The sequence below is a fragment of the Hemicordylus capensis genome, chromosome 2, assembly GCF_027244095.1.
Source record: "Hemicordylus capensis ecotype Gifberg chromosome 2, rHemCap1.1.pri, whole genome shotgun sequence".
NCBI classification, from domain to species: Eukaryota; Metazoa; Chordata; class Lepidosauria; order Squamata; family Cordylidae; genus Hemicordylus; species Hemicordylus capensis.
In genome coordinates, this window is record NC_069658.1 from 156,298,736 (window position 1) to 156,326,476 (window position 27,741).

A 27,741-nucleotide genomic window follows, 5' to 3' on the forward strand; every position below is an offset into this window, starting at 1 on the left:
GTTCCATAGAGAGTTCAGCAGAATCAGGGAAAGCTTGTTGTTCTAAAAAATTAATCCTTGACTGAGGTTCATCAGAGGTTTTCTGGAGGCTCGCCAAGTCCTCTGCAATTTCTAGTAATGTCTTTGGGGTGTTCTGTGATCCCTCAAGGGCTAGATCAATATAATCATAAGGAGTATTATGCCTTTTTTCTCCTTCATTCGGGGAAATTTGAGTCAGTATCTCATTCTTCTGTCCCAAATGGTTGTTCAGTCTCACTTGCTTTACCATCCCCTCTAGCACGATGCTGAGCTTGACCTTGAGAGCTAGTCTGTGTTGAGATTTCCCTAGTTATCTTCTGTTTGCTTCCAGTAAACAATGGCAGTCGGTTCTCAGATGGCTGTGGACTTAACCCTCTCCTCACTAGGGTGGTCTTAACAGTATTAGTAAAATGTCTCCTGGCTTGAATTCCAAACCACGCTAAGTGAGCCCTCATCTGAAGGAGTATTCTTGGAATTTTCTCATCTCTGAAGGTGAGCAGAATTCTCTGATGAAGATTAACATCAGGTAAATATGTATACTTTACAAGGTCTCTACCCAGGATATGGCATCGTGTCAGCAGACTTAATGACCTCAGAATAGCTGATTTATAACTCCATTTAGCGTGATTAACTGGTATGCGCTCTATAATAAGAGCAATAGGGTTCGCTTGTAACACACGATTTACTTTGTTGTCCTTCGTCTGTCGAGATATATGCTGCTTTGTCTCAGATTTCACTGATCTTAAGGCATCTGGGCAGCTAGTCTGCTGAGGTCTGTTAAAGAGCTCGGGACGGGCTGTACTTGTTTCAACATAAGAGTTATTGCATCCACTTCCCCTTCCATACTACGTAAGGTTTGAAGGGTGAGCTGCAAAGTATCAGCCATTAACTTGCAGAGCTGAGCCAACATTGCATTCTGCTCCGATGCAGTATTCTGCCTACTGTCAGTTGTTACAGGGTCAGAATTTACTGCCTTGATAGCACTGTTTGTAATATTTGTAATGTCATTAGAGGATCCTAATGCCTCATATCTATTGTAAGTAGAGAGCTTAGATTGAGGACTTACAGAAGGAGTTAGGTACTGGTCCAAACAAGATTGCTTGGAGCGTCTCCCCCATTCTGTGGATTCTGTGGATTCAATCAGTTCAGCGGTTGGACTTGCACGTTAGCGTTTTTTCCGTCCCATATTAAAGTTCTATTTATTGTAGTAATAAATCAAGTTGGAGTTCTCTTTTTATCTGCAGACGGTTTGACTCGAGGAAGTATTCAGAACGGCATTTTACAGGAAAAACTCAAGTGTTTCGGAGGAGCTCTGAAAACTCCAGCCATTCACCTCTATGTTGGCTCCTCCTCCCAATACATTGCTGTGGTTCTACAAAGCAGAGCGGAGGCAGTTTCCCAGCAGTAGGGTCGGGAAGGATTAGGATTAAAGGGAAGGTCTACGTTGGCTGTTGCTAGAACAGCTCTGAGTTTCCTAGAGCAAAGAGATCTCAGGTCCCCCGAGAGTCACCAAATCCAGCTTACCAGGAAACATTTCTGGAAATTGGTCAAAGAGGCTTAGGAGTCTGTTAAATTTGTATTGCAGATACTTTGAAAGGAGGGGTTACCCAAGAGGGGCAAAGTACTGAAGAAAAACATGTGTATACTATCCACCCACTTTGCCAAACTTATGCTTTAGTGGGTAGTGGTGCATCTAGGTAATTTGGGAACCTGGACCTAAAGGCCTTTAGAGCCTCCCCCCCCCTCCCCAGAAGTTAAGCATCATCCCCCCCTACACACACACACACACACACACACCATGAAACACACACTAACATGTGGGTTCTTGAGGGCACAAACAGCAAGTGAACTCACAAGAATGTAATAATGTAAAACAAGTATATTTAAGCAAATATGCATTAGCAGAAACATTGCAACACACAATCTAACATATTCCCATCCCATGTATTTATTTACCCATTCCCCCCTCTGCATCTAAAAGATCCAGGCTGTGAGGCCATGGACCTGCTCCCCCAGGTCCGTGGGAAAGAATGCCCCTGTTAGTGGTAATCCTGCCTTCTGAAATGTTGGGGAAATATCTGTCTTGTAGCCTTGAATAAAAATCCCCAAGTCCACATCATTGCTGTGAGGAAGAATATTTGCAGCTGCTTGAGTTATGAGCACCTGCTACACACTGATGGTTTGGATGTCTGGTGGGCCACTGTGTGAAACAGGATTCTGGACTAGATGGGCCATGGGCCTGATCCAGCAGGGCTGTTCTTATGTGGAGTGTTCTGATTTTCCCAATGAGTCCTATCTTTTTTGAAGTTGTGAGGTCCTGGAAGGATGAAGGGAATGGCTGGTTGATTGACAGTAGCTGGAAGGAGGAAATGATGTTGCAGGAGAAGAGCAGGAGGATTTGTTACCCTTCCAAAAATTGTAGGCAGGTTGTTGGGAAGTCATTGGTCTCACCATATTTCTCAGTTTTTGTATCCTTTACATTTTGTATCCTTTCCAACAAGGGCCTGGCCATCTAAAGGTAAATAACCTATCCTTGTGCTTGTTTCAGGTGCTAAGGTAGTTGAACGCATCCACATGTGCCGGCACAGAGTTACCGCAGTGGACATTTGCGTGGTGAGAGGTATCGAGGATCTGTTTGGAAAGGTGACTGGCCTCCTTGTGGTAAACTAAAGCAGTATCCCTTTGGCCTTGTGGGATGAATTCAAGGTGCCATCTTTCCACATAAAAAGAAATTATGATGGGCCATACAGGCCTGGTAGTTTGCAATTTTTAAATGTAGTGTGGATGTTGAGTATGGTGCTCAAGGGCATCTAACTTTTGGCCTTCTCTGTCAGATGGAGCCAAAAGGAATCTGTTCTTTGAATGGAACGGAACAGCTTCAACTATAATGGAGTTGGCTGTAGGAGGGCGCAGAAGGAACTGACTGTCCCTGGCTTGAACCTTGTAAAAACCTTCCCATTTGCTAGAGGTAGGTGTCAACAATGCAGGTTTCCCCCAGCAAGCTTTGACAATGTCCATTAAAGCAGAGTTAAGTGGTAGAAAGATGGAGTACCAGGTGCCAGCATCAATTGGCCCAAAAATGGGATCAGGAGAAGATTTAGGAGGTCCGTTAATCTGGGTATCTGAAGAGGTAGCCATACGGACCACTTGGTCAGTTAAGAGCTTCAGGTCCTTCGATGAAGATGGAGGTTTAGGGTCTTCAATTAGATCTGAAGGTGTGGAACCCGATGCAATGTCCGGAGATGTTTCTGCATCTTCCTCTGAGGCGGATTATTCAGCAGAAGAATCTAGTGGTAGAGACTCAATGTCCGGCTGCTTAGGTGGTTGAGTGTCTGGTACCAAAGTTTGGGCCAGTGTAAGGAGATGCACTTCCTGTGTATCCCTAAGGCTTGAGGTGTCAGGTGGTGCCAGAAGTGTGGAGGGTAGTATAGACATCAATATTGAATGAATCAGTACCGATGAGACAGAGCTTTAGGTGGAGTCCTTTGATCTCTTGACTGAGACCAAGTCCTGTGGTCTTAATTTTCAATTGGCTGCAGAACTCTAAGAATAGAAAGAAAGAGAGAGAAAACTTCATTTATGTATTCCAATGTCCCGGGGCAACCCTAGAAAAGGCATGGTTTCGGGTCACCACCAACTGAGCCAGTGGCAAATTTAACCGAACCTCCCCAGATGATCTTAATAGGGGGTGGGGTTCATGAAGGTGGCATTCTCTTAAATACCTTGGGCCCAAGCCCCAGAGACCAACCTGGCTGCTGCATTCTGTATGGGTGTAGCTGGCATATCAGCCAAAGCCGATAGAAAGCCCTCCTGGCCACTGCCTCAACATGAGAGACCAGGAAGAGGTTTGGGTCGAGATTTGAGAAGTACTCCCAGACTACATACCTGATCTTTCTGGAAGAGTGTAACCCCATCCAGAACAGGCAGAGCAAAGCCACTTCCTGTGTTCCAACCTTCCACAATGAGTACCTACATCTTCCTTGGATTCAGCCTCAGTTTGTTCTCCATCATCCATCATCCATTGGTGACTCCAGGTAAGCATTTAGGGGAGTTAGGCTATTTCCTAATGAGGCTGACATGCAGAAGCAGATTTAGGTGTCATCAGCATATGGATAACACCCTGCACCAAAACTCCAATGATCACTCCCCACAGTTCCATGTAGATGTTAAAAAGCACTGGAGATAGAATAGAGCCATACAAGAGCTCTCGTTGTGAAGAGCAACAGTCTCCAAGTGACCCCATCTGGAACCTACATGAGAGGAAGGATCGGAGCCACTGCAAAGCCACTCCCAACCCCTTCAGGCACTCCAGGAGGATACCATGATCAATGACATCAAAAACTGCTGAGAGATCCAAAAGGACCAACAGAATCACACTCCCCCTGTCGATTCCTTATTGGAGATCATCCAACAGGTTGTCCAAGGCCATGTCAACGCCACAGCCCACCCGAAAGCCAATTTGAAATGGGCCCAGATAATCTGCTTCTTCCAAGTCTGCCTGGAACTGAGATGCCACTACTCTCTCAGTCACCTTGCCCTACCATAGGAGGTTGGACAGAGGCCTATAATGGCCTAATTCTGAGGGATCCAATGCAGATGTCTTCAGTAGTGGTCTAATAATTGCCTCCAATTTAACCGTACAAGAGCAGCTGCTTGACACCACCACAGTAGACTCTGCAGTACCTGTAGAGTCTAGTTCAGCTCAAATACGAGAGATTTTGTCTGCAGAAAACTATTTGGCAGTCCCATGGATTCTTTGTTAGTATTGTGTTTCTGTATCGTGCACCTCCTTCACATGATTATCAGTTAATATAGCTGCTTCCTAACTGGATGTACAGGTGAAACTCGGAAAATTAGAATATCGTGCAAAAGTCCATTAATTTCAGTAATGCAAATTAAAAGGTGAAACTGATATATGAGACAGACGCATTACATGCAAAGCGAGATAAGTCAAGCCTTAATTTGTTATAATTGTGATGATCATGGCGTACAGCTCATGAAAACCCCAAATCCACAATCCCAGAAAATTAGAATATTACCTGGAACCAAGAAGACAAGGATTGTAGAATAGAACAATATCGGACCTCTGAAAAGTATAAGCATGCATATGTATTCAGTACTTGGTTTGGGCCCCTTTTGCAGCAATTACTGCCTCAATGCGGCGTGGCATGGATGCTATCAGCCTGTGGCACTGCTGAGGTGTAATGGAAGACCAGGATGCTTCATTAGCGGCCTTTAGCGCTTCTGCATTGTTTGGTCTCATGTCTCTCATCCTTCTCTTGGCAATGCCCCATAGATTCTCTATGGGGTCAGGTCAGGCAAGTTTGCTGGCCAATCAAGCACAGTACACTGTATACTTTTCAGAGGTCTGATATTGTTCTATTCTACAATCCTTGTCTTCTTGGTTCCAGGTAATATTCTAATTTTCTGGGATTGTGGATTTGGGGTTTTCATGAGCTGTACGCCATGATCATCACAATTATAACAAATTAAGGCTTGACTTATCTCGCTTTGCATGTAATGCGTCTGTCTCATATATCAGTTTCACCTTTTAATTTGCATTACTGAAATTAATGGACTTTTGCACGATATTCTAATTTTCTGAGTTTCACCTGTATTCATTTTCTAGTCTCAGGACTGAAACTCCCCCCCCCCCAAGTTTTAGATTTCAGGAGTCACCTCAAACTGCTTACCCAGGCAGGTTTCGTGGCTCAGCCAGAATCTCACTCCAAAACTATTCAGTGTCTAAGCAGCAAGATGCAGCCGTGCCTTGAAAATTTTCCCTGAATTTGACAGCATCAAGAGAGGCCTCATCAGAGTATAGCTGAAAGAGAGGGGAAGGAAATGCTTTAATGAAAGGCAGTATAGACATTTAATAATTGAAATAAAAGTAAATAAATCCTCTACCTCAGACATTCATATTTTCTTATGTAAACTATGGACCTTATGTACACTATGGGTCCAAACACGTGATAGTGCCAAACGTCAGACTGGGTTTGGGGATGTATGGTTATGCTGCTGGGATGGAGGAGGAGGATAGGTCCATACGTTAGGTTTGAAATTGTTTTCATTCAAATTCAAATTTAAAATGGAACTGTGGTGAAGATCCAAAGTACCATGCAGATACCTTTGCACATCCAAGGGAAAACTGGACTGGACAAAAGCCTCCCATGCCATGTGGTAACATTATTTTGAAAGGAGTGCAGAAGCCAGCAGGAGTGTCTGTAGGGCGAGACCACTGTGCTTGGAATTTGAGCAAAAGCTTTGCAGATCCTGCACATGATTGTTGTCTGGAATACAAGACAGAATGCATAGAATCAGGATGACAGAAATGGGGATCTGCCAAGTCAAACACAGCTCACCAGCCATGGATTATGGCCTTCAGCAGGCAAGCAGCCAAGACAGGAGGTTCAATAAGGCCTGGTAGGCCGATGTACACGATGGCACTGGGCTGGTGAATCCTGGGTCGTTTAGACCTCCATTAAATGTTTGTGTACAATTCGGTATTAGAACACAAACCAGAGCTCCTGTCCTTATGCGTGCACGGAAGGTGTCAGGGCTTCCATATGGGAGCCCCTTTAACATTGACAAACACCACTGCTTTAACACTGGGGGGAGACAAAACATAAAATTGCAACCCTCAGAACAGTGTGCATTTGGGAAGACATATTACTTCATCATTACTAACCTGAAAGGCCGAGCTTCTTTGTACCTACATTCAATAATCCTAGTGAGAGATCTTTGTTCTAGCAACTGGGGTGGCTCTTTTGGAATTTGGGCTGTTATCCTATCCAAGGAAAGACCTGAGTTCTAGTCTGTCATAAAAGAAAGAAAGTAACAGGATCCTGGCCAGTAAATATAATGCAGCAAAAGTGACTTTCTTTCCAACTGGTGACATACAAAAATATCCAATCCACCAACCAACCACAAGCACAGTTGTGCATCAGACACATAAGCAGCAAATACAGGCTCTCCCTTTTCATTCCAATTCTCTGAAACAACTCCACCCAACACCAACAAGAAGCAACTCCAGAAGGTCAGTTCTTAAAACCAGGCAAAACCAGATCTCTTCCATCTGACTTATTGTACTGGTTTGGGGTTCTTGAAAAAGCGGCTTCTTAATACCTCTCCCTGATAGATTGTGGTTTTCTGGAAGGGTTATAAAGATCACATTTCCAAGGGAAATACAGTCAGCTAGAGAACACGTCTTGGACAATTCCCTGCACTGACCTTTGTTTAGCTCTTATGCTCTGGACACATTTTTTCCCTTTCTTAAGCACTGAATCAGACGTATCTCTTTCACTCGAAAAAACAAAACAGAAAACAAAACAACCAATCATTGAGTCCTCGCTCAAATGGCTATACAATTGCTTCCACTCTCTGATTTCTGATGCTCATACATTGACCAAACTCCTACTCCTCATTAAAGTCTTCCAACACGAGGTCATCTGAAAAGAAGAGGGGCTGGAAATGTCTTAATGAAAGGTGGTATTGAACAATAACAATAACAATAAATAAATCCTCTACATCAGACACGTTTATTTTCTTATGTCAACTTCCCAAGCTGACATGTGGGGTGCCCCTCACCCCGTTACCTTGGCTTTCTAGGATTCTTCATAACGTTTGTTCACCTGCACAATTGTTGTAGCTGCTAAGAGAAAAGAAGATTAAGAAGATCTCTCTTCTTGCCTGTCATGAGTCAGTGAAATGGTGGTTCAGAGAGAGGGAGTGGGCTTTCTCAGGACTGGACACCCCCTCCCCTCAGCAGAGTGGATCCCCTCCTCATCCAAGGCTGCAGTCACACAAACATGCTTTGCCGCATGGGAGCTACTTCAGCATGGTGCAGGGGCACACAGGGGACCAATAGGAAAGTGGGGACATATTTTATGGGTCTCTCTTGCAGAAATGGATCCCTCCCTAATGGTTGCAAGAGGCTTTTCTAATACAGTATTAGAAAATAATATCGTAATATGGGTGTGGGGATGTATGCTTATGCTGCCAGGATGGAGCGGAGTGGGTCCATATGTTAGATTTGAAATGGGTTTCATTCAAATTTAAGTTGAAAACTGAACTGTGCTGAACATCAAAAAAACCATGCAAATACTTTTGCACATCCAAGAGAAAACTGGATTGAACAAAAGCCCTCCATGCCATATGGTCAATTGTTTTTGAAAGGAGTGCAGAAGCCTTCAGGAGTGTCTGTAGGGTGAGACCACTGTGCTTGGAATTTGAGCAAAAGCTTTGCAGATCCTGCACGATTGCTCTCTAGAACACAAGACCGAAGGGATGGAATCAGGATGACAGAAATGGGGATCTGCTGAGTCAAAGACAGCAGCCAAGACAGGAGGTTCATTGAGGCCGGGTGGGCCAACGTACATGATGACACTTGGCTTGGTGGATCCGGGGTTGTTAGACCTGCATTAAATGTTGTTGTACAATTCCAAATTGGAACACAAACCAGTGATCCTTCCTCTCTAGGAGGAAGGGAAGGATTGTGACTCAGCACAGGAAATGCTGAAGAGTCAGTCCTGGGGTCATAGAGCAGAGACAGGTAAGGAGACCCTCACTCACCACCTCTACTCCCAATGCCCCTAGTGGTCATTAGGATAGTTGGTGCAAAAGGTCGATGTACTGGAACTCCATCACCAACACCCCTTCTCATCGCCTGTCGCACAGGATCACGACTCCCATATTCTCTTGAAGCATCTGGAATCTGCCTCTGGACAATGGCTTGGTTAATCCATCTGCCAGCATCTCTTCTGTAGGGCAGTACCTCAACTGTACCACTGCTTTCTCTTGCAAGTCTCAAACATAGTGGTACTTTATGGGAATATGCTTTGTTCGAGATTTCAATTTCTCCATTTGAGAGATCTGGATACAACTTTGGTTATCCTCAAACATCACCATGGGCTTTGGTTCTTCGATCCCAAGGTCCAATAGTAGTTGTTGTATCCACACCACTTGTCTGCATGCCTTGCTTACTGAAATATACTCTGCTTCTGTAGATGATTGCGCAACAAGTGACTGCTTGCAACTACTCCAGGCTATGGCTCCACCACTATACAAGAATAGGTGTCAAGTTGTGGACTTGCAGTCTGTTCTGTCTTTGTCCCAGTCTGCATCCACATATCGAGTTTGGGATTGCTTTTTGCTGGAATCTCCAATGCATAGTGTGCAATACCTTTCAGTACCTTCCCGGTCTCTTGACTGCTATCCAGTCCTTGTTTGTTGGTGAGCTTACTTTTCTACTCAGGATCCCCACTGCTGAGGCGCTGTCTGGCCTTGTCACTGTGGCTATGTATAGAAGTTTGCCAATTGCTGTTCTGTATTGATTGTCGGTTGGTAAAGGCATCCTGCTTCCAAAAATTAGCATTCATTGGTGTACTGACTTCATTGGTGTCTATCAGCCCCAGACATTCTAGAAGATCCTTTATCTTCTGTTTTTGGTTGAGAAGGAATGCCCCATTCTCTTCGCTCTCTATTTGGATACCGATGTAATAAGAGATGTTTCCGAGCTCTTTCACCTCTATCTCCTTGTTCAGGTGCTGTACAATTTCATGACTGTACTATCCTGCTCTTCCTCATGTGCAAGAATCAGGTCATCAACGTAGGTCAGGAAGTAGGTCCATCTATTTTCTCTGAACCTAGAATATTGGCAGGGATCGGCTTTTCCTTGTGTGAATCCGTCCTTAAGTAGCAGTTGATTCAGTTTCTCATTCTACACTCTGGTGGCTTGCTTTAAGCCGTAGATGCTCTTTCGTAGTTTGCACACCAGCACTTTCTTTCCAGGTTCTTCAAAGCCGGGTGGCTGTTGCATGTAGATGTCTTCCTCGATTTCCCCATGTAGGAAGGCAGTCTTTACATCCAAGTGTTCAACCTGCATCCCTTGAGCTGCTGCCACTCTGAGCAATGTTCTAATTGAAGTATGCTTCACAACTGGCTCAAAAGTCTCATCGTAGTCCTGACCGTAGATTTGGGGATATCCTTTGGCTACTAGTCTGGCTTTGTAGCACTGTATATCCCCTTCTGCATCCTGCTTGACTTTGAAGACCCATTTGCATCCCACGGTCTTTCTTTCAGCGGGTAGTTCCACAAGTCTCCAAGTCTCATTTTCTTGCAGGGAATCCATTTCTTCCTTTTCTGCCTTTCTCCACTTCTCAGCTTCCTCTGTTGGCAGTCTTTCTATGTCTTGCCATGTGGTGGGTTCTTGTGTCTCTCCTCCTTTCACCATGAGTGAGAGTCTTTGGGGTGGAAACCCTTTGTTGGTCCTCTGTGAGCGTCTCAGTTCAGGTCACACAGCCCCTTCTGAATCTGCCACTGGTTCCTTGGGATGATCGTTTGATTGCAGATCCACTTGAGCCCAATCGCAGGGCTCTTTAGTCTTCTGGATTCCCGGAAAAACTTTTGGCACTTCATATTTACTTGGCTTTTGCCTTTCGTCAAAGTATACTGTGTTGCAGACTCTGACCTTTCCACTCTTTGGATCAAGGATCCTGTATTCTCTAGATTCATAGCCAACAAAAACTCCTAGTTCACATCTGCAATTGAGCTTGGTCCTTTTTGCCTTAGGAGCATACGCTTAAGCCTTTGACCCAAATACTCTGATGCATCTCAGGGAAGGTTTTCTGTTATGCCAAAGTTCAAAGGGTGTCTTATCAGTTGCCTTGTTTGGCAATCTGTTTTGCAGGTAGTTAGCAGTCATCACTGCTTCTCCCCAGAACCTGTCTGCTAAATTGGCTTCATGCAGCAGACATTTGGTCATTTCCACTAGAGACCAGTTCTTTCTCTCAGCTACCCCATTGAGCTATGCAGTAAATGGAGGGGTAGTCTGGTGAGAGATACCATTTGATTTCATAATTCTTTCATCTGGTTTGACATATATCCCCCTCCATTATCTAACCTCAAACACTGGGGCTTCCTTCCAAATTTGTTGTTCACCAGTGCAACATACTCTTTAAATTTCTCAAACACTTGGCTTTTCTCTCTCAGAGTATATACACAGCAAAATCTGGAGAGGTCATCAATGAAAGTCAAAATGTACTTCTTTCCAGCGAAATGCACCTGTAACAGGCCACAAATGTCGGAGTGAACAAGCTCCAGAACTTTCACTGACTCCACACTTCCCTTTGTAGGAAAGGTCGGCATCGCTCCCTTGTTGATTGATGCAATCTCCAGTGTTGATTTAATGCAACACTGACATCTGCTGGCCTTTTCTGGACATTCACTTATATTGAACCCCCTAAGTTAGTTCTTTCATTTGGGAATCAGTTTTTGGTGCCCCAGTTTTAGGTGCCACAAGAAATCACAATTTTTGTGTTGGCATGTGCTTGCCACATTTGCTTGTGCAATAGCACAGTCTACTTCAAAAAGGCCATCACCACACATGTGAGCAGTCATAATTAACTCATCACCTTTAGAGATGTAGCATGCTTCATTCTCAAAGACTGCTTGGCACCCCTTCTTGAGTCCATGCCCAACTGAAATCAAGTTGACCTGCATCTCTGCTACAAAAAGGGCGTCATTTGTCTTAACCTCATAGACTTCAGTACTGGAAACTCAGAGGATCTTTCTTCTCCCTTTCCCAGCTACACTTATATTTCTTGAATCTGTGAGAGTTACATCAGATTTGTAGTTCTTGTCCAATTCAATAAACAAATTAGCACCTGCTCTTTGGATATGCTAACAAGTCATTTACTGAAATGAGCCAGAGTGGACTCAGTTTCAGATTTCTCCTGTTGCAGTCTCGCATTAAAGTTCCTCAGACTTGATACTACATGTTCAATTTCTAGTTGACTCTGAGATGACTCAAGGGCGGGTCAAAAGCTCTAGCGGGTCAAAGCTCTTAGGCAAGGATCGCCCTGATTAGAATAACATTATTCAATTCACATGTGAGATTCTCCAGAAGCCTGCTAGTCTCTAAGATACTCACTATCTTAGAAGACTTCAAAGTCTCCATCTTCCTGCAGCTGGGTCTGGCATAGTCTTGTATACAGGAGGAGAGCTGCATTTGCAGACTTGGCTGCATTGCTTTTTCAATCTGTCCCATGCTTCTGAGGCTAAATCTGTTTCCCGCACATAAATCAATAAATCATTGCTCATGCTCAAAATTAGGTGGCCATATGCGTGTTGGTTTTTCTTGTCCCACAAGGCTCAAGCAGCTTCATCTTAGGTTGGCTGTTCCTCCGTGAGGACCTCAAAGATTCCTTTGTCATGAAGATCACTTTCATCTTCAGAGCCCAGGATTCGTAGTTGCTCCCATCCAGTTTGGGGGAAAGGGAAGCCATTCCTGAGCAGGCTGTGGTCTCAGCATCCATGCTGCAGTTTCAGACTAACTCAGCTGCACCTTTGAAGGAAAGGGGGGAAAGGAGGTCTGCTTGTGCCTAGAAGCCTGCTACAGCTCCAGCTGGGCCCATAGCCCTGTTAAAGGTAATTAATTTTTACCCCAGTGGATAGGACAGCAGAGCACTAAGGAATGGGCACACACTCCAGTTACAGAGTGGGTAGCAGAGGATGTTTTAGTTGTTGCAGCTATTTAGAGAAAATACACATGGAGATCCTTATAGAACTCAGTACTAAGTATTTATTGGTTAAGTACACTTGGATAGGAAAGACCTGAAACTAATCTAAAGGACTACATGATGAATAGTTAAGGAGAGGAAAAGATGTTTCCATCTGCTCTCTAGGAGGAAGGGAAGGATTGTGACTCAGCACAGGAAGTGCTGAAGAGTCAGTCTTGGGGTCATAGAGTAGAGACAGGTAAGGAGACCCTCACTCGCTACCTCTACTCCCATTGCCCCTAGTGGTCACTTAATCACGTCTAAGCTGAAAGAAAAACTGAGCTTTTCTGTACCTACATTCAATAAATTGAGAGAGAGACCTTTCCTCTAGGAACTGGGATGGCTGTTCTGGAATTTGGACTGTTAGCCCATCCATCAGCAGTTCTAGCCTGCCAAGAAAGAAAGAAAGTCACATGATCCAGGCCAGTAAATCCATTACAGCAGAAGTGACTTTCTTTCCAACTAGTAACATTAAGGTGACATGCAAAAATACCCAATGCACCAACCAACCACTAGCACCGTTGTACATATGACACATAAGGAGCAAGTACAGTCTGTCCCTTTCTATTCCAATTCTCTGAAACAACTCCACCCAATCAGAAGAAGCAACTCCAAAAGCTCACGGCACATAGGCAACTAAGCAGGGAAATCCTATCTTTTTTTCAGTGACTTGCATCTGAAGATAAAGTGGGGCACAAGCTGAGGAAAGTTCTCTCCACCTTTCCCTGTTATTTCTTCTGTTTTTCCTCAGCATCCAGCCCTCAGAGGGATACTTGCATTCATTCACGGTGCTCCCCAAAGCTAAAATGTCTATCGACAAACCTATATTCCTTTAATATGTGCCATTCTTCACCGAAGCCAGTGGCACTCCTGACATCTCCAAGGGAATCCCACAATGTAAAGATGCATTGTGCAAAGCAGTCTGTCCTGAATCTACTGCCATTGGGAAAATTCAAGTTCTATTATGCAAGCAAAAAAAAAAAAAAAAATTCTTAAGAACATAAGAACAGCCCTGCTGGATCAGGCCCAAGGCCCATCTAGTCCACTGTTCCTCACAGTGGTCCACCAGATGCCGCTGGAAGCCACAGGCAGGAGTTGAGGGCATGCCCTCTCTCCTGCTGTTACTCCCCTACAACTGGGACTCAGAGGCATCCTTCCTTTGAGGCTGGAGGTGGCCTATAGCCCTCTAACATTGCCTGTACAGTCCACTATAAAAACTTTTTTACTTATTTACAGCTATTGAACTTAGCATCCTACACATCTGATTTCATCTAGCAGTTGTGCCAGTTATACTGCAGTTGAGTTGTAAGGCAAATCTAACAGATGTGCTTTGCAAGAAAGACCAATGATACACTTCAATAAATAAAGAAACATTTACCATTGCCCTGCCAATTCTTACCTGTCATAGGCTTGAAGGTATCGGCCAAACGGTATCTTCTGGAAAGGCACAAACTTCCTGTCCATGTGCCGTATCAACTGCAGCTGTCCATGCCAAATGTCATGCCGCTCCTCTCATCAAAAACCACGAGATGAATGGCACGGACATCCAGGCTGAAGATGTCAGGCAGGGGGATCTCATTCCCCGTAGACAAGTCTTCCATCCCTTAAAGCTCAGAAGAAGCCCACCTGAAAATGACATGACATGGCATTTCTTCTAGTCCTCCTAAGAAAATTCAACTTCTGCTTGACCAACAACTTTGTCCTGGGGCTGAAAGATACAGAATACTTATCATGGAATTATTATAAACCAGCCTCCCCATTTCCCCTTAAGCTGTTACCTGTCACAGTATGTTTGAGCTTCCCATATCTTCTATTGTTTAGTTGAATAGAGTCACTGAATAATTTTTTTAAGCACTCATGCAGAAATGAGTGCAAAGCCCCTACATGGTGCAATACTGTCAACTACCATAAATCCTATGTACCTTAAACTGGATATTTTCCAACTCTTGACCTTGAAGGAATCTTTTCTATGCCAACTTGTCTGCTGCGGAACCAGGTGTGCCAAGGATGGAGCCCCTGCTCATTGCAAAGGATCCTGGGGCATGTTCCAGCCAGTGTGGTGTAGTGGTTAGAGTGCTGGACTAGGACCTGGGAGATCAGAGTTCAAATTCCTATTCAGCCATGATACTTGCTGGGTGACTCTGGGCCAGTCACTTCTCTCTCAGCCTAACCTGTTATGAGGAGAAACTTAACTCTGGGCTACTTGGAGGAAGAGCGGAATAAAAATGTAATAATAATAATAATAATAATAATAATAATAATAATGATGATGATGATGATGATGATGATGATGATGATAAAAACCAGGCAACCTCCCCTTTGCCTTCACCTCAAAAACCCCAATGCCATTTAACAGAAAAGCAACAAGAACTAAAGCAAAAAATAACTGAGCACATGAACCAAACAACCACCAGGGTTCGACTTTCAGCTCTAAAAACAGTTGCCAAAAAACAACTTGCTCAGGCATTAAAAGATGTCAATGCTGCACTTGCAGAAATAACAACAAATAATTTGCAAGAAACAAACCAACTAATGTACAGTGCAGGAACAATAACAGCACAAGAGCTTGGATATAAGATCAGTGGACCTGTCAAAAAAGAAAGCAGTACATCACCTAAATGGAAGATTAGATTAGAAAATAAAATCTCCAGGCTTAGATCAGATGCTAGTAAACTGAAAGATATGAAAGACAAGAAGCTGAAGAATGAAAACACCAAACAGTATCTGATCCAAAAATACCACCTAGATTCAAGGAAAATTAGAGGTCCTGGAAATAATAAAGCAGCAAATAACAGCAGTGTCAAAGAAGATTAGCAGATATGAAGCCAGAATTACACAACACAGGCAGAACCTCCAATTCCAGTCGAATCAGAGACGTTTCTAGCAAAGCATAGAAGGAGAAACTGCAAGAAATGTAGAAACACCAAATAAAGAAGAAACAGTGCAATTCTGGGGGAAATTATGGGACAATCCAATAGATTATAATAAAAAAGCAGGCTGGATGAAAGAGGTCAAAAAATGTAACCAACAAATGCAAGATCTAATAATAACACCAGAATTACTAAGTGAAAGAGCAAAGAAAATTAAAAATTGGACTGCACCAGGCGACGATGAACTGCATGGCTTTTGGCTTAAACACCTAACAAGCCTTCATAAACAACTATCAAAACAGTTCAATCACATTATGAAAGGCGGTGATATTGAACAATGGCTAACAACTGGGAAAACTCATCTCATCTTGAAAGACCCAACAAAAGGTGCAGTTCCAAGTAATTATAGACCGATAACCTGCCTGCCAACCATGTTCAAATTATGAACTGGAATAATAGCAGATGAAGTGATGCAACACTTATTAACTAACAAACAGCTTCCAGTTGAACAGAAAGGAAATTGCTCAAACACCAGAGGCACAAAAGACCAGCTGTTGATTGACAAAATGATTTTAGAAAACTGCAAGAGAAGAAAAACCAATCTAAGTGTTGCATGGATTGACTACAAGAAAGCCTTCGATTCATTGCCTCACACATGGATACTAAAACGTTTAGAAACAACTGGTGTCAGCAAAAACATTCAGATATTTATTAAAAAAGCAATGAGCATGTGGAGTACACAGTTAACAATCAATGGTGAGGCACTTGGACAGGTTAGCATTAGAAGAGGCATTTTCCAAGGGGACTCACTATCCCCTCTATTGTTTGTAATCACCATGACCCCACTTTCACAAATACTCAACAAAACAGGCCTCGGATACCAAACATATAAAACATCCAGTCAAATCAACCATCTGCTGTACATGGATGATCTGAAGTTGTATGGAAAGTCCCAGTCAGAAATCGAATCACTGCTAAACACTGTCCGTATATTCAGTAGCGATATAGCAATGGAGTTTGGACTAGACAAGTGTGCTGCATTAATAATGAACAGAGGAAAAATAACAAAAACAGAAGGAATAGAACTGCCCAATGGAAGCAAGATGAAGAACCTGGAAGAGAAAGAACGTTACAAATACTTGGGCATTCTCCAGGCTGATAACATTGCACACACTGAATTTAAAAGAAAAATTGGAAGTGAATACATCAGGAGAGTTAGAAAAATCCTCAAGTCCAAACTCAATGGCGGGAACACCATACAAGCCATAAACACCTGGGCTATACCTGTTCTCAGATACACTTCAGGAATAATAGACTGGACCCAGGCAGAGCTAGAGACGCTAGATCGTAAGACCAGGAAAATCATGACCATCAATCATGCTCTGCACCCCCTCAGTGATGTAGATAGGCTATACCTCCCTCGCCGCTCAGGTGGAAGAGGAATGCTGCAAGTCCATCAAACAGTAGAGGAGGAGAAAAGAGGCCTTGAAGAATATATAAAGGACAGTGCAGAAGATGCACTTAAAATGGTCAAGAACAAGAAACTATTCAACACCAATGAAACAAAGCAGGCCTACAAGAAAGAACAAGTCAAGAACCGAGCAGAAAAATGGAAAAAGAAGCCCCTGCATGGTCAATAGTTGCACAATATAAGTGGAAAATCAGACATCACCAAGACCTGGCAATGGCTTAAGAATGGCAACTTGAAGAAAGAAACAGAGGGTTTAATAGTGGCTGCACAAGAACAGGCACTAAGAACAAATGCAATAAGAGCAAAAGTCAAAAAATCCACCACAAACAGCAAGTGCCGCCTTTGTAAAGAAGCAGATGAAACAGTGGACCACCTGATCAGCTGTTGTAAGAAGATCGCACAGACTGACTACAAACAAAGGCATGACAAGGTAGCAGGGATGATACACTGGAACATCTGCAAAAAATACAAGCTACCTGTACCCAAGAATTGGTGGGACCATAAAATTGAAAAAGTTGAAGAAAATGAAGATGTAAAAATATTATGGGACTTCCGACTACAAACAGACAAACATCTGCCACACAATACACCAGATATAACTATAGTCGAGAAGAAAGAAAAACAAGTCAAAATAATCAACATGCAATACCAGGGGATAGCAGAACAGAAGAAAAAGAAATAGAAAAAATCACCAAATACAAAGATCTACAAATTGAAATGGAAAGGCTGTGGCAGAAAAAGACCAAAATAATCCCGGTGGTAATTGGCGCCCTGGGTGCAGTCCCAAAAGACCTTGAAGAGCACCTCAACACCATAGGGGCCACAGAAATCACCATCAGCCAATTACAAAAAGCAGCTTTACTGGGAACAGCCTATATTTTGCGACGATATCTATAATAACCAACAGTATTGATGATAAAATTCTGGCATCCCAGGTCCTTGGGAAGGACCCAATGTCTGGATAAAACAAACCAGTCAATAACACCTGTCTGACTGTGTAAACAAGAAATAATAATCCTCTATAATAAAAGCCTAAGTGTGCGCCCGTGTCAAATGCTTGGCGTACGTCCGTGTCTCCCTCGGCTGTTCTGGGCATGCGCAGAGCGCATGCCCAGAACACGCCGAGGGAGACACGACTGCCAGCACCAGGCAGCCACGTTGGGCGGTTGATTGCCCGGCCGCGGAAAGGCCAGAAGCGGCCGCTGAGAAGATGCTGGGGAAGCCCTGCGAAGCCAGGGAAGAGGCGGTGGGAGAAACTGGCCAAGGCGGTGGCAGAGCTGCCGCCTCGGCCAGAGGACGCGGCGCAGCCGAGGCGGCGGCGGAGCCATGGCCGAGGCCTGGTCGCGCCGCCGAAGCCGGGCGGGGGGAAGAGGCAGCGGGGGAAGCCGGCCGAGGTGGCGGTGGAGCCGCCGCCGAGGCCTGGCGGCGGCGCCAAAGCCAGGCAGAGGGGTAGACTTTGGGGCCCTTGCCCGGCCGGGGAGACTGGCCGCGGCATGGAGGCTGGCGGCGGCGGGAGGGGGATTGGCGGCGGGGGCCCCGGAGCGCACAACTCCACTAGCGCCCGTTATTTAACAGGCCAAAAATCACTAGTAATTATATAAATGTTCTAGGATTCCCATGCAGTTCATGTGGGGCAGGGGCCTGGACACTTTGGTCTTGGTATCACCCTATGTAAGCTGAGAGTCCACCCATATGCTTCCCTGTAACAGAGCACTTCTGGGGGCAATCTGCAGTGAAAGGCAAACTGACTCCCAGGGAAGCCTATCCACCATTACCCAAATTTTCATTGAGGAACCCGAGGGTTCTTTCAAACACAGTTTGAAAATCACTGCCTTAAGCAGTAGCAAACACTGATTACTCCTCCTCCTCCTGCTTAGACACCTACTTTTTTACAATTTCTTTTAAAGACCAAATTTCACATGTGGGCTTCATTTGATCATTCTCTGTGCTTCATAGAACACCGGAAACTTCACTGCTAATCATGTTTTCACTGCTCATCTCATCAACAACTTCCTCTTAATGATGTGAATTCAGTTCGTCCCTGGGTCCGCCTTAAGCCAATCAAACAGACACAGTGGGAATCAATTAGAGGCTTGGTTTAATGCTCTGCAGAAGCAGGTAGACAATGGGGCTCACGCTCCACATTGAATACAAGTTGGTTATAGGTGCATCTTACATTTATACAGACAATCTGAATGATGCTGACATAGTATACGTGGCAGTAAAATGGTGGACTAAGTATCTAGTACGCATGCGAATGATTCATTGTTCATCTGGTGATCACTTCTTATTTGGTTACATCCTGTTTTATTAACTTCTCAGCAAAGAATGGTGAGAACCAAGTTTCTTTAGATACAATTTAGTGGAGAGAGATAATCATGTGAGGCCGTGTCCTTGAGCTGGCCTGAGCTGGGCTGGGGTTGCTTTAAGTTAGAATTAGGTTTTCTAAGCAAACTTGGAGATGCTTTGGTATTCTATGTAAAATGGAGTTACTTTGGTTTACTCAAACACATCATTAACACTTAACTGATGCAAATATGGAGTCTTCTGATTGAATATATCTTTTATCACATTACATTGCCAGTGTCATGTCTTAGGTCTGATCTGTAATTAGCATTATAAGCATAAACAGACCCAGAATTAGAACATACAGCAAACTCTCCAAATACACAACTACACTGCAAAATTAAGGTCTTCATGGAGGACCATGATGGAGAACTAGAAATGACACTACCAGTGAACAAATGGTTGAACAAGGATTGGATCATTCAGCTCTAAAGCTGCTCGGCAGATCCTTACAACCAGGCAAAACCACATTTCTTCCATCTGATTGATTTTTCCATCTGACTGCTTCTTAATACCTCTCTGTGATAGCTTTTGGTTGTGAAAACTCTCTGGAAGGGTTGTATAAACCAAGTCTCCCAGATAAATACAATCAACTTGAGAACCAGTCTTGGACAATTCCCTGCTAAACCTTTGTTTAGTCGTTTATTGTTTATCATTTTATTTTTTACATTTATATCCCGCTCTTCCTCCAAGGAGCCCAGAGCAGTGTACTACATACTTGAGTTTCTCCTCACAACAACCCTGTGAAGTAGGTTAGGCTGAGAGAGAAGTGACTGGCCCAGAGTCACCCAGCTAGTAACATGGCTGAATGGGGATTTGAACTCGGGTCTCCCCGGTCCTAGTCCAGCACTCTAAACACTGCACCACGCTGGCTCTTAATGCTCTGGACACAATTTTCCCCCTTACACTCTTCAAGTTTGAAAAGCTTCTTAATCTCAAGCATATCTCCCACCCTCCCACCCAGAAGACTGGGGGGCGGAGGGATATATACAGTATGTATTTACTGGCTTCACTGGGGTGAATCTTTGACGCAAGACATTCACAGTAGGCTGCCACCACCCACTTTACTTGAATGTGGGACAAACTACTCTTTCCACATAAGATTCCTGGGGAAAGTTAAAGTGTTAAAACCTCCCCCCCCACCTCCCCTCCCCCCAAAAAGCTGAGCAGTCCTAGGCCTCCAAAGGTGTGTGACTAAGGCAGACCCAAAATGAAGAGTAGCACATTTCAACAACAAGGATTTATTATTCGATTAAAAGAAAAAGATATGCAATAAGTACTAGTGTCTTTTCATAAAAAGGTTGTAAGAGAGTTTTAGGAACAGAAGAACAAAGAAAACTCCCATTTACTGAGTCAGACCAGTGGTCCATCTAGCTCAGTATTGTCTTCACAGACTGGCAGTAGCTTCTCCAAGGTTACAGACAGGAGTGTCTCTCAGCCCTATCTTAGAGATGCCAGGGAGGGAACTTGGAACCTTCTGCTCTTCCCAAAGGGGAATTCCCAAAGGGGAATCTCTTACAGTGCTCACATGCAGTCTCCCTTTCATATGCAACCAGGGCAGACCAGGGCCGGACTGGGGGCACTGAGAGGATGCGGGAATGTATGCGGGGCGTGCCGGGTTTTGAGCAGAATGGGTACTCAGGGGCGGGGCGGCGGGCTCAGGGGCATTCTGTGGGTGGGGCGTACCAGGAATATGCCCTGTGGACCAGTCCAAAACTGGGGCAGACCCTGCTTAGCTAAGGGGACATGTCATGCTTGCTACCACAAGACCAGTTTTCATAACTTGCCTACTCAGATCCCAAGCAATATGGAAAAGAACCTAAACTGGTCCTAACATGTTACTCACTGGCTGTGGCCTTCCCATTTTCCCAGCAGCCCTCTGTTGGAGTTTTGTGATTTTTTTGCAAAGCACAAAGGAAGCTACCACTCCAGTTACAGAGTGCAGAGTTTAGTTCTTGCAGCTATTTAAGTGACATGCATGGAGATCACTGTAGAGTCTAAACTAAATAGGTTTATTAGTGAAATACATTTGAGATAGGAGAGACCTATCCTATCTATCATCTATCATGTTTATTTACGGTCATAGACCAAAATTTAAAACATACATAATAATACACATGATATAGTAATAATATATACATGATATAAACAGAAACATGGACTCATCCTAATCAACAGTTTCCCATTTGCATAATCTGGTTAACCATCTGTTGTCTAACATTCTTAGCTGCTTCACAGAACTTAGCAACTTTAAATGTTACTTCCTCCTTCTGATCTGAGAGCAGATAGTTGACGTAAAATACATCTGTATGTCCTGGGAAATCAGTCAGTAATGAGGAAATATAACAAGTTCGAAAGTCCCTATAGAAGAGACAGCAGAGTAAAATATGAAAGATAGACTCCTGTTCTCCAGAGCCACAAGGGCATAGTCTCTGCTCTTTTGGTATCCCTCTAAATTTACCTTCTAGTTCAGCTGAAGGTAGCACATTAAATCTGGCCAGTGTGAACATACTGCGATACTTAGTAATGGTAATCTTATCCAGGTAATTCGCAGGTTTAGTATTATACATTTGTAGACCTAGGAAAACTTCTTTAGAGATTAAAGATCTATCAGTCTGCATTTCCATGTCATAGATCCGCTGCTTTAATATCAATCTTGCGCGAAAAAAACCCATTTCTAATAAACCATCCAGACTAAAGCCATATAAACTTAACTGGCGAGATATTGACTGCTTCCATCGAGAGTTAAATTTATCAATAAAAATTAGGTGAGCAAGGCCTGTAGAAAAGAAAGACAATCTTAACCAGAAGCTGAGAATGGAAAACCACATCCGGGCTTCCATCTTAGGCATACCAGTTTCAACCCTCAGCTATCAGCTATATAATGAATAGGTAGGGAGAGAGAGAGATGTCTCCATCTTCTCTCTAGAAGGAAAGGCAGAGGACTGACATAACATTTTTATTAATTATTATTATTTACATTTTATATCCTGCTCTTCCTCCAAGGAGCCCAGAGCGGTGTACTACATACTTAAGTTTCTGCTCACAACAACTCTGTGAAGTAGGTTAGGCTGAGTGAGAAGTAACTGGCCCAGAGTCACCCAGCAAGTATCATGGCTGAATGGGGATTTGGACTCGGGTCTCCCTAGTCGAAATCTATGGGGCATTGCCAAGAGAAGGATGAGAGACATGAGACCAAACAATGCAGAATTGCTGAAGGCCGCTATTGAAGCATCCTGGTCTTCCATTACACCTCAACAGTGCCACAGGCTGATAGCATCCATGCCACGCCGCATTGAGGCAGTAATTGCTGCAAAAGGGGCCCAAACCAAGTACTGAATACATATGCATACTTATACTTTTCAGAGGTCCGATATTGTTCTATTTACAATCCTTATTTTATTGGTTTCATGTAATATTCTAATTTTCTGGGATTGTGGATTTGGGGTTCTCATGAGCTGTACACCATGATCATCACAATTATAACAAATTAAGGCTTGACTTATCTCGCTTTGCATGTAATGCGTCTATCTCATATATCAGTTTCACCTTTTAATTTGCATTACTGAAATTAATGAACTTTTGCACGATATTCTAATTTTTCGAGTTTCACCTGTAAGTGCTGTAAGCTTTGCCATCTCAGCATATTCCAAAATTTTTATCAACCAGTCTTCTTTGGAGGGCATTTTAGTGTCTTTCCATTTCTGCGCGTATACTATCCTAGGCGCCCTGATTGCATACATAAAAAATGTTAAATTTCTTCTGGAAAAACTCTCCTTGAGTTATTCCCAACAGGAAGGATTCTGGCCTCTTAGGAAATGTCATTTAAATTTTTTTCTTCAACTCATTGTACAGTATATCATATCCCAAAAAGCCTTTGCCTTCCTGCATGACCACCACATATGGAAAAAAGTTCCTTCACATTGTCCACATTTTCAACATTTGTTTGAAACATTTTTATACATTAATGCTAACTTTTTTGGTGTCAGATACCATCTATACATCATCTTTAATGATTTTCTTTTAAAGTATAACATGCAGTAAACTTTAAATCAGTTTTCCATAATTTTTCCCAAGCAGCCATTTCTATATTATGACCCACATCTTGAGCCCATTTAATCATAGTCATTTTAACCACTTCATCTCTTGTCTCCTCCAAAAGCAACAACTTCTACATCTTAGAGACTAATCCTTGGATTCTTGGATCCAAAGACTCTCTCGTGCCCACAGAAGGTACTGCTGTTAACCCGTCCCTAGGCAAGAAAGCTTACATTCCTGCTCCCACTTGTAGGCCCCTGTACTTCCTGTAAATGACCCCCAGAGAAGTGATTCTCAAATTATGCACACACATAATGCTAGTGGAAGGAACTCCTACTGATGCAGTGAGACCTTTGGATTCAAGTAAGAAATTCTACTTTGCAGACCAGCTGGTGACAAGTGCTTTCAGCGGCAAGCATGCTTATCAGATGTGTGAACTGGACACGCAGATCTCTGCTGCTCTCCCATTCAGACAGTGCTAAGATCCAGTCCTACTTAGCTTCAGCATTGGAAGTGTGGTATGTGCCTTCAGACTCTGGGTTGACAAAGGCAAATGATGTTAATCAGGTGAGAGCTTCAAGATAATAAAAAATAGAACACAGTAGCTGGTGTAAAATATTTATTCACCATCATCATCAAATGATGATGATGGATAATACATATACATATACCAATATGACTTATTTGTACTGCCTCAGAGTAATCACTGGCTTTCAATTCACTGTAAAGCACTTTGTACACTAAAGGGTGCTATGGAAAGGATAAGGAAATAATAATTGGCAAAGCCAAGAACTGTGTGTCTACATTTTCTAAAAATGGGCAAAAAAAGTCACTAAAGACATTTGTTATATTTTAAGGGATACCTTATGAAAGGTGGTATAGAAATGGAACAATAAGTAAGTAAGAAAGACCTAAAGATATATGGAACAAATCTAGAGGGGAAAACATAATTTTAACACAGATTTTTCAAGCAAGAGCTGTATTGCAGATTTATGCCAGAGAGAGACATTTTAAAAGGGGAAACCCCCTACTTTAAAAATAAACAAGGACTTGCATTTGACAATCATGGGCAAAGCCTCATTGTGCCTTTGTATGAGAGGGGTTAAAGTAAGGGGTTTCCCCTTTTAAAATGTCTCTCTCTGGCATAAATAAACACAGACTGTGGAAACTTCACACTGGACTTCAAGCATCTTGCATTGTGTGCCTCTCCATTCTTCCTCCAGACTCTGGGTCCTTGGTTTCCAAATGAGATGCAAAAGTTGCTCTCATCAGAAAAGAGGACTTTGGACCACTGAGCAACAGACCAGTTCTTTTTATCTTGAGCCCAGGTAAGACGCTTCTGACGTTGTTTGTTGTTCAGGAGCGGCTTGACAAGAGGGATATGACATTTGAAGCCCATGTCCAGGATCCGTCTGTGTGTGGTGGCTCTTGATGCACTAACTCCAGCCTCAGTCCACTCCTTGTGAAAGTCCCCAACACTTTTGAATGGCCTTTTCCTGACAATCCTCTCCAGGCTGTGGTCATCCCTGCTGCTTGTGCACCTTTTTCTTCCACACTTTCCCCTTCCACATAACTTTATATTAATGTGCTTTGATACAGCACTTTGGGAACATCCAACTTCTTTTGCAATTACCTTTTGAGGCTTTCCCTCCTTATGGAGGGTGTCAATGATGGTTTTCTGCACAACTGTCAAGTCAGCAGTCTTTCCATGATTGTGATTCCTAATGAACCAGACTGAGAGACCATTTAAAGGCTCAGGAACCCTTTGCAGGTGTTATGGATTGATTAGCTGATTGGAGTGGGACACCTGGAGCCTAGACTGTTGAACCTTTTCACAATATTCTAATTTTCTGGGATTGTGGATTTGGGGTGCTCATGAGCTGTACACCATGATCATCACAATTATAACAAATTAAGGCTTGACATCTCGCTTTGCATGTAATGCGTCTATCTCATATATCAGTTTCACCTTTTAATTTGCATTACTGAAATTAATGAACTTTTGCACGATATTCTAATTTTTCGAGTTTCACCTGTATAAGAGATGAAAATTTGGAATCTTTCAAAGAAGATTGGGAACCATTTTTACTTTACTTAAAGAACTATTTTTCTAATACGGACTTTTCAGCAGGGTTTGAAATATAGTAATAACAGCAGGTTGGGTTGGGTAATTGAGTAGAAATGTGGAGTATCTATGTTTTGATTTATTATAGCAATGGTTTATATGTATAGTTAACGTGAACTGCACAGATAGGTAAGCGGGAAGTCAATATTTACTTAATTTGAATGTAAAGTTATTGTAAAAGGCAATAAAATTTAAAATGCAAACAAAGCCTTGTCCAAGGACATCCAGAGAACATCCAGAACAAGTACATCTTCAGTGCCCAAACATATCCTACTGTCCCCACATTTACATCCCACTTGCATTTTAGCAGGGCCTGTACCTCATATTTTTGAAAGTTTACATACACCAAGAAGTTATTTCCCTTGGAAGTTCCAGACCTGCAGTACAAAAAAACAGGGGGAACAACACTGTGGCGAGCCTAGTGGGAGCACAAATGCATCACAAGTAGCACCATCTTAGAAGAGGCATTCCCTCTGGTTTGGGCGAGAGAAGCAGAATGCATCATCTAAGATGGCACCTACCACTCTCAATTTTTTTTCTATTAAAAAGTGGGTTGAAAAAACATTATGCTGCCAAATGTATCAGGGAAAATCTTTCAAATTGCTTAACCTAACCTGTTAACACACAGCAGACCTAAAGAACACACACACACGGAAATATGTCACCTTCCTATTTTCCATTGTGCAATAAGCTGGAGAGCTATCCCCACAAAACTCCCTCAGCTCCCTCACAGCATATCCATTACAAAATAATGAGCACTGCTGAATGGAAAAGCAAGGCCTTAGATCAAAGCCACATTTCAGGAATTTATCCCTTTTATTATTATTTAAAGGAAAGTTGTGATGGTTGGTGGAAGCACCAGAACTGTCAATCATCTTCTGAAGCCCAAGGAACCCCGCTTCAGGTGGGATTCCTGAGGGAGGGGCTTTAGAATGGAGCAGAGAGTGGCAGTTAAACTGTCTAACTGGTAGCTCAGAGGGTTAGATCGGGCTTGAAAGCACCAGAGTTAGAGAGGGCTTAGAGAAGCCAGGAGATAGGGACGGACAGGGCTAGATCTCTAGAGAGATAGGGTCTGTTCTGGGACTGGTGGGTTCCAGGGAGGACAGAATTGGTGTCTTGAAGTGATAGACAATCCAAATGTGGCTACCTCAGTCAAACCGTTGATCTATCTATCCATATGTATAGAGTGTCTACCAGAGGGTGAAGTCTGCGTTGTCATAAAACCTTACTTCAAACCATAATATACTCTGTAGCCAAGTCTTGATCTCGTTGTTATAGAAACCATGAGGCGTGTAAAGCACAGCTTTGTCAGAGAGAAACCTTTAAGCCTCTTGTACATAAATAAACTTGACTTTGTTTTATTTTAAAGTCCACTCAGTGTCCAGTGAGTTATACTTTCTGCCTGTGCAGCCCTCAGCTATATAGGTGACATGCTTACCACACGTTTCTGCTGAAAAGGTGGACAAAATGAATAGCCTCAACAATACATATTTGTCCTATTCAACTCTGCTGGGTGTGCTCTTTCCACTACAATAGGTGATTAGGTCTGAGAGACCTCTGTGGAGTAAAATGTAATGGGTACATCCATGTTTTTAGAACCCGCTGCTCCCATGTTTTTAGAAAAACCTGGGTGTGACTAGGAATGAGATGAGCTGTTACCCCTTATCACTCCTTCATGTGGGGGCGAGTATTTGGCTAATTCTTGAGAAGAATTGCATTTAATTAACTCATGCCTACTCCAGCTTCCCCACCTGAAAGCAATCAAAGGGGGAGGGGCGAGCACAGGGACAGTCCTCCTGCAGTCTCAGGTTAACCTTGATCTAGAGCCACATTTCCCCAGGCCGTGTACCATACCCCATGAATTAGCTCATGTGAACTGAACGATGAACTCACGACCCTGTGAGACCTGAAAGGCAACAGTGGGAACTACAACCCTGTAGCTCCAAACCAGGTATAGGGGGTGCTTCTAGGAGCCCCCAAACAGGCTCTCTCGGTAACACTGTGAAGGGCTTGTCAGACACAAACCTAAGCAAGAAGAACTTGGTGGTGGCAGAAGAAGCTTGGTAAAGGGAAGAAGAGATAAGAAATTCATTCTCAGTTAAATTGGTCCACACAGTTATAAGGTTTTGGGGAACAGACCCCCTCACTAGCAGTGTCCCAGAGTGAGAGGCAGGGGCAGCTCCACACAAAGGGATGTTCTCATGAAACTCAGGAAAATGGGGTGTGGGCAGGGGAAGAAAAGTGCATTTCTCTCTCTCTGCAGCTATTGTGGAATTATCAAAAAAGTCAATTTTCCTTCCTCCCCACTCCAATATA

At 43.3% G+C, this 27,741-nt stretch overlaps 1 long non-coding RNA gene across 13 annotated transcripts; it reads right to left on the reverse strand.

The window, feature by feature from the left end:
* Positions 1-1,879: 1,879 nt before the first annotated feature.
* Positions 1,880-27,257, reverse strand: LOC128345420 (uncharacterized). Of its 13 annotated transcripts, XR_008316453.1 has the most exons (10): positions 24,934-27,257; positions 22,876-23,835; positions 13,975-14,201; positions 13,398-13,534; positions 12,873-12,964; positions 6,146-12,361; positions 5,926-6,036; positions 5,712-5,842; positions 3,904-4,090; positions 1,880-3,561 (listed from the first exon to the last, which is right to left on the reverse strand). It is a non-coding gene; the product is annotated as an uncharacterized LOC128345420 (long non-coding RNA). The 13 variants fall into 13 exon arrangements; XR_008316455.1 differs by having other exon boundaries at positions 6,146-13,534; positions 22,876-22,991; positions 23,612-23,835; XR_008316460.1 differs by lacking the exon at positions 13,398-13,534.
* Between the last annotated feature and the right edge of the window lie 484 nt (positions 27,258-27,741).